The sequence below is a fragment of the Eptatretus burgeri genome, chromosome 4 (genome assembly GCF_056783735.1).
Source record: "Eptatretus burgeri isolate ZD-2024b chromosome 4, Ebu_testis_v1, whole genome shotgun sequence".
NCBI lineage: Eukaryota > Metazoa > Chordata > Myxini > Myxiniformes > Myxinidae > Eptatretus > Eptatretus burgeri.
The window spans coordinates 45,278,402-45,285,332 of record NC_140964.1 but is presented as its reverse complement, the minus strand read 5'-3'; positions in this window follow the sequence as shown (position 1 = coordinate 45,285,332).

Genomic DNA, 6,931 nt, shown 5'->3' with positions numbered 1-6,931 from the left:
CACTTTAAAAATGAAAGAATTCTCGTATCCGGATTCGGATCTTCACCAAAATCGAATCAATTAGTCTTTATCATTCATTCAATCTGCCCACAAAATTTCATCCGAATCCATCTATAACTTCTTGAGATATCTTGCTCACAGTGAAACAAACAGCCAGACAAGCCAGTAGGCAGCGATGGGTCGCCGAGCATGGAAACTATAAGATATAGAGCAAAATCGATGTCATATAGCGGATAGGGAATCACCTTAAGATTATGCATATCAAATCTCATCCAGTTCCATCTACTGATAACCACTCTGTATCCATTTTAATGAAAAGTACCGAAAATTCAGTTTGAAATCGGAAATCCCCAAAGTTCGAGGGGGTGCTGTGGGTGAACAAAGATCTAAATCGAAAATCCGGCTCGATCGTTTGTGCACAATGTATTCCAGACAATTAGTGTGAATTTTCATGACCATCCGACCATAACCCTAGCAGGAGTAGCATTTGGCGCGAAGGCACCTCCAGCGCTCGCATATTATCGATTTTTGCACTAATTGACCTTTGACCCCTGACCTAAGCGAAATCGGTCAATATGTCCTGAGGCAAAGTTGCAGTACTCATTGAGTACCATGAACCTGCAAAGTTTCATTCGTATCGATGCACTCACCTGGTCGCTCGGGGGCCTTCAATTTTCGCCAATTTTCGCGCATACCCTAATTGTAGGGGGCGCTGCGGGTAAAGTATTCCATATATCACAAAAACTGGAATATATTTGATAGAGCATCACCTGTAGATCATTCGTGCCAAATTTCATAACCCTACGTGGGAGAATGGCTTACGGAATTGATTTTGCGTGAACGGTACCGATTTTGAAGGTTTTTCGGTTGTTGCTGGGGAACCAAAGCGTCCCGAGCAACCATCACAATTTCCAAAGCACTAGGTCATAAGATGTACCTACCACCTGAGTTTGGTCAAAATCGGCCCGCGTTTACTACCAATTATGCTGATGACAAACGAACAAACATCCAAACAAACAGACAGAACTAGAGGGGGAGCACTCGGTCGAGTGCATAACCTCCGCCGCCAATACTGCTGGGTCACTTAAGTGAACCTGATATCCTATCCATTGTAGGTCAAAACAGATCAGACTCTACTGAGCCATGATTGAATAAACTAAACTAGATCGACGCGCATGTAGAAATGCCAAAAAAAAAAAATCGAATTTTTTTTGAAAAAAGGTGCAAAATTTTTTTTTCTCTCAATTTTTTGGGGGGTGGGGGAGGGGGGTTGGAAATCACTTAAAACATGTAGAAATGCAAAAACAAAAATTCAAATATATTTTCAAAATGGCCGCCATAGCGGCCATATTGGACTTTAGACCAAATCCAAAATCTAATGGCATGATCCTTGGACCAGACCTAATCCCTCCACCAAGTTTCGTCGAAATCCGTCCAGGAGTTTTTCCGTAATACTGTTCACAAACAAACAAAGAAACAAAGAAACAAACAGACAGGGGTGAAAACAGTAACCTCCGTCCATCTTCGATGGCGGAGGTTAATTACTGACAATAAGGGTCACCTATTTCGGTGACCCACAGACAGGCATACGGGTGTTGAAACATAACCTCCACTCACCTTCGGTGGCGGAAGTAATTAATGGACAAAATCAACAAGAGGTGTGGTCACCGCCGTGGGAAGCAAAGGAAATCTGACGTTTCAGCCGTTAACCTTTCGTCAGAGCAAAAATAGCAACGTCTGAAATGTCAGCTTCTCCTTGCTTTCTTCGGTGGTATCATTCGTATTTCTACCTGTCTCCCAATGCAGATCTATACTAACCTTCACCAAAAAGACTAGTTCGTCATTCTGCTTTGCTGGATTGACTATTTGGACAGTCAAAGTCGTAGATCTACTGATATGGACTCGTGGCTGATGTTGTGGACCCACAGTTTAAAAAGGCTCTGGGTTGAAAGGGTTGAAATCTCTATGGAGAAAGGAGTCGAGCTGATGAGCTAGGAAGTTGGAAAAGCAGTCACGAGCTTACAAGTTGCTAAATCTTACTTGAGGAATGCAAATATTTTAGCCATTACTGTTGAATAAATGATTATAATTGTTGGAACAACTTCATTCAAAATTTTTTTTTTTAATTGAAATTAAAAAAAAACGACGTGTGTGTGTGTGTGTGTGTGTGTGTGTGTGTGTGTGTGTGTGTGTGTGTGTGTGTGTGTGTGTGTGTGTGTGTGTGTGTGTGTGTGTGTGTGTGTGTGTGTGTGTGTGTGTGTGTGTGTGTGTGTGTGTGTGTGTGTGTGTGTGTGTGTGTGTGTGTGTGTGTGTGTGTGTGTGTGGCTAATTAACGTCCATGTTCAGTTTGCTCAAACTACTCCGTGAGTGAAGACAGCTGTCACAACAAGCCGCAGCACCAGCGTGCAGAATCATAGTTGCCACAGTTAATTTGCCACCGAGCGCGGCTCATCATAAGGCCTTGTGGCAGATTGCTGACGTCCCTCAGGCTCCGATTGCCGACCTCAAAGAAGAATGTGCTCAGGCTAAAAAAAAAATAAAAAGGAAATAAAGTTTTCTCTTCGTCCATTTGTGGAGGTAAGTGGTGTTACCGACATCATTGCAATCATCAGATTGCCAGGGCACGTGCCAGGTCGAACGTCATCGCTGGACGAAATTAAGCTTCAATTATAACGATGCAATACAGATCTCCATCAATATTTGTTGACTTGGTAATGAATAGAGAGTTTTATTTGGAGGCATTCATCTCATATGGGGTGTTGAATGATTGTGTTGTTATTCGTTTAACAGTTATTCACCATAAATCATGCACGGGTGACTGTGATAGTTGTAGTCCTGATCATAGATTGAGAGATGGCAAACAGATGATGAGCCAAACAGTCTGCATTTGGGATGGCAGGACAACAAGGCAAAGTCTGAATTTGATTCCTGTCGAAATAAGATCTTCTTGCAAACTGTCATTGCTGTGCTTCAGGGTAAGAACATCAGAATATGCCGCCAATACAGAAAGGTCATTCGGCCAGTTGTCCCGTTTGCTAGCGTTCACTTGCGGACAATAAAGATCCAACATGGTATCTCTCAAAAAGGTAGGCCGTTGTGCACGAGTAACACATGTGGGGTCAAAGACAATGACACTACACATTGCAATGACAATTAAAGCAGTCTTTATGTGGAATTAAATTCCAATGATGTTGTAATTGACCCCAAGTCTTTGCGGTATCCTGTCCAAATTCAAAATGCCAACCTCTTAAGGTTGATTTAAAATTCTAATATATGCTGCACTGACCATAATGGTGCCAGCAGACAGGTTGTTTTTTGACCAACAATGGCTGCAGACAACACAAAACCTCCAAATTATGAATAACATCATGGAAATACACCAAAACTTGCACGCACGAATTTCTGAAACGTTTGATAAAATGAGCATCGCTTTGGTGAAAAAGATTGTGTTTTCAGATGATCAGTGACAGCTTGCTATTTCTAGTCATTGATCCAATTATTATGTTAGATAAATGACCAGAAAATAAACCAGACTCAGTGATGTAATGGTTAGAGTGTCCACTCTGAGTCTGGGTGGTCAGCAGTTTGAACACAGGCCATATCATACCAAAGACTTAAAAAAAATTGTGGAGGTATGTGTTGCTTCTTTGCTTGACACTCAGCATTTAAAAAGGATAGAGTGCAAACAAACTACCAAAAGTTGGCAATAATAGCACAAGCTTTGATGGGCCAAATTGCCCCCTCATGCATTTAAGTTAATTGTAAGGGAACTCGTGTGTGTGTGTGTGTGTGTGTGTGTGTGTATATACATTTATATACATATATACGAGGCCCCACGAGGAGGAGTGATTTAAGCGACATTTTTTAATGACATGATGATGAGAGGTTCGGATGATAGGGGAAGGTTTAAAATAGTGCTATATGGCATTAACTCCAAAATTGCCAATGTGTCCCTTACATCACTCCTCCTCACATATATATATATATATATATATATATATATATATATATATATATATATATATATATATAAGATATTATATATATAAGATATTATATATATAAGATATTATATATATAAGATATTATATATATATATATATATATATATATATATATATATATATATATAAGATATATAAGATATTATATATATACATAGTTGCGGCGGGAGGTCGGGGTGAGAAGACCATGGGGGGGGGGGGGGTGGGGGGCGTAAAGCTATCTCGGGTTCCCACCATACTTCACGGAATTGCAGGCCGTCGCATACGGATAACTTCGTGACGCGGCGGGTCGCTAACCGACCGTGAATGCCAATAACTCAACCACGTGACTTAGGGTCCTCTGTCTAAGGTTTAACCGGTTACCTAAACATAATCACATGACATAATTACCGGGGGACATGCTCTTGATACACCTTATCCGAACCAGGTCACCTCACCGGATCAGATGCAGCTGAGCAACACTGTCAAGGAACATACCGGCTTGAAGAATGGATTGTTGGAAATAAAGTCCCAGCAAGGCTAGGATACAGATAATGCTGGATCAATGAAAGAAAAGACAAAAACGAGCTGGGAACATTTCTACATAAGCATTTATTACAGACAGGTGAGGAAAAGGATGTGGCACAGTGAACGTAGTTTATTGTTGTATGTAAAGCAGGGATAGAAAGAAATGTGTGGTGCGACAGCAAGGCAAGCAACTTACGAAAGCAGAAACAGAGCAGACTTATACCGATATATCTTCTACAATCTAAACTTAAAGCTAGGACTGGCTCTATATCTATCTATCTATCTATCTATCTATCTATCTCTCTCTCTCTCTCTCTCTCTCTCTCTCTCTCTCTCTCTCTCTCTCTCTCTCTCTCTCTCTCTCTCTCTCTCTCTCTCTCTCTCTCTCTCTCTCTCTCTCTCTCTCTCTCTCTCTCTCTCTCTCTCTCTCTCTCTCTCTCTCTCTCTCTCTCTCTCTCTCTCTCTCTCTCTCTCTCTCTCTCTCTCTCTCTCTCTCTCTCTCTCTCTCTCTCTCTCTCTCTCTCTCTCTCTCTCTCTCTCTCTCACACACACACACACACACACACACACACACACACACACACACACACACACACACACACACACACACACACACACACACACACACACACACACACACACACACACACACACACACACACACACACACACACACACACACACACACCCCCCGATAAAGAGGAATTAATTAGAAGAAACGAGAGGAGATGAAGCTAACGGTCTCGTAATACCTTGCACGGTTGACCGACCGCGCTATCCAGAACGTTTTTGGGGGGATGCTCCGCCGAACGATCCCTCCTTGAGAGTTGGCTTGTCGTCTCCTGCTTCGCTACAGTGCCAGCGCAGCATCTGCGCTGATCCAGAGAAAGGGCGAGGCCATCACGTGTGAGGGAGGGTGGAAGGTGGAGCCAGCAGCGAGTGGGTGGAGAAGGCAGAGTCAAGCAGGCAGATGGGTGGAAAAAGCAGAGTCAGCACGCAAAGTCAAAGGTCGAGAGACAGGCAGATGGAGTAGGCAGATCCAGACGGTGAATGCAGAGATAGGAGGGCGGAGATCAAGAACAAGTGGACTGAGTGGCAGTCGGGACTGGTGGAGCAGCAGTCACATGCAGAGATCGATCAAAGGCCAGACAAAGAGGATGACTACGGACGGCTTCGCGATCCATCCTTTATAGGCCCTGCGATGCAGGGCGGGGCACTGCCCCGAAGCGATGCATCGTCACCCGAATCGTGCACTCCCATTGGGCGCTGGCCACCGCACGGCCCAGCTGCCATATCCGGAAGCGGCCTCATTGGTGCATCTGGCGAGATATCGCTGAGGTGTGGAATTGTCTTGCTCCGAACACCGCGACATGAACCGCCCCACACTGAACTCCCGTGCCATACTCGGGCGACTGGCCGAGGGCCACGTAGGCCCCGCATGACTGCTTGGCCACCGCCGGCGCGCTGCGGTTGGCGCTGATCAATGTGCTTGTTTCGTCCGTACGCTATGCGGCCCGAGCGATCCGGGCCGTACAGCATGCCTCTGCTTGGTGGCAGCTGCATCGACACGGAGGTGCGAGAAGATCTTTGCCGTTAAGTGGGAGATATTTGTGGCTGTGGTGGCGAGCGAAGATCGATGGTAAGACACCGTTGTGAACCAACGTGCGGGTCCGCCATCATGTATGCGGTTATTTATTACAGTGGTGATCCTCACAGGTGTCTGCTTGAGCGTCGAGCCGGTCATGTCATGCATTGTGTCATGCATTGAAGTCATGCATTGAAGTCATGCATTGAAGTCATGCAATCTGTGTCATGCATTGAAGCAAAGGATTGGATATAATTATTAGATGCAGATTTGGGTTTAAAAGAGTGTGCCGGGCACCTCCTGTACAGCGTTGTGATATAATGTATGGTTCTACTATTCCCCTAGACACAGGACTCTTGCAGTGGAGGGGGTTTTTCCATTGTGTGGTTGATGCTTCTTCTGGCCTCTGCGAGGACCTTCATAAGTTCCATGCACGGTGTCCTCGTTGATGGCGGAAAGGAAGAAAAAGATATAATCAGACCTAACTATGAGACACACACAATGCACTTCATCCCATTTGAGCCATTAGACATGAGGGAAAGGTCTAACTGCACATATACTAATGAAATAACTGTCTGGGGATCACTGTATGTTGGGTGCCATTGCCTTAGAAGCAGGCGGTTTCCAGAACCGCAACAATATATGTGTGTATATATATATATATATATATATATATATGTATATATATATATATATATATATATATACATATACATACATACATATACATATATACATATACATACATGTATGTATGTATGTATGTATGTATGTATATAATCTCACATCAAAGGTCCAACTAACACAAACGCTACAAGCTGAAACCTTTGAGAAT